Below are 1372 nucleotides of genomic sequence, written 5' to 3'. Positions count from 1 at the left end.
TCAGCAAGTGCTTTTGCTCATGCAGAACCATCTTGCTGGGTCTCTCTGAACTTTAAAAAGCCCTTTGGCAGGCTGTTGGGTGCATCTCCATGAATGCGTGCTTTGGTATTGGATTCTAGTCTGTATTTGGTGGCAGAGAAAATGGTTGTGATCACAAGGCACAGTGATGATGGACAGCATGTCTGGGAGTCTCTTACTGGTGGATTCTTCAAGTTGTGCAAACCATGTGAGTTGGCTGTCTACATCTTGGTGATTGATAGAATTTCTGGGGTGAATAAATCAGAAGTCTCGTCTCGAGCATTGTATTTTTTAAAGCAGCCTGTCTTTTTCGAGTATATTAGTTGTAGTTTTAATTCCATATTTTCATTTTATCCCCTTATAGCTGAGCCCATTGGTCAGTGTACCAAAATGATCCTGTACCTCAAGGAAGACCAAATAGACTACTTAGAGGAGAGGAGTGTCATGGAATCTATGAAGAAACACTCATGGTTCATTAGCTATCCCATCACCCTCTATGTGAGTACAGGCTTGGCAGTTTTTGAGCAGGTTGTTGTGTTGGTTTCTGGCCTCTGGCTTAGTGGGGTGTTTAGTTCTCCACAACTTATTAAATTTGGTGATTTACTTGGAGAAGGAACAAGAGATGGCTGTTAGTAGATGGGGAAGAGAAAAGTGAGGAAACAAGAAGGTAAGGGTTTGGAGGACAAGCATAAGATGGCAGATGTGGGAACAGATGAGGAGGATGACAGTGGCAAAGATAAGAGAGAGAAAACCAAACAGATTAAGAAGAAATACAGGGTCAGGAAGAGTTGAATAAGACTAAGACCAGAAACAATGTAGAAATTCACTGGGGAGAAATGTGGTAAATTCTGTAACAGCCAAACTAATGATTTGCAAAACCATGTGGTGGTCAAGGTGCATGTTGCATAAACTAGAAGGGTGCCTAGAATAGCTGGAGATGGTAGGGGACAACCTTCCCCACTGGTTGCTAGCTAAGAACCGAAAGCCATGGAGCCATATGCCTTTATTCAGTAGGAAGTACACAGAGAGACTGTTACTGTCATGAGAGATGGAAGTGGAGACCTAGAGAAGCTGTGAGGCACTCCCTTCCCACTAGAGCTGAAGACCAGCAGGGCACTCAGTGTTACTAACTTCCCAGAGAAGGTCTGACCTGGCTATGGCAGACGAAGCTCTGGAATAAATGATGAAGAATATCTGATCGGGGTGTGTCCAGTCCACTGGCTTAGTCGGATTTTTGGGAGTATGGAAGGGTAAGCACAAAATATTTTGAATATTTTGTTTTTTGAGACAGGGTCTCATTACATAGCCCTGGCTGTCCTGGAACTCACTGTGTAGACCAGGCTGACCTTGAACT

The sequence above is a fragment of the Cricetulus griseus genome, chromosome 5 (assembly GCF_003668045.3).
Source record: "Cricetulus griseus strain 17A/GY chromosome 5, alternate assembly CriGri-PICRH-1.0, whole genome shotgun sequence".
Classification (NCBI taxonomy): Eukaryota; Metazoa; Chordata; class Mammalia; order Rodentia; family Cricetidae; genus Cricetulus; species Cricetulus griseus.
This window is presented reverse-complemented; position numbering follows the sequence as displayed.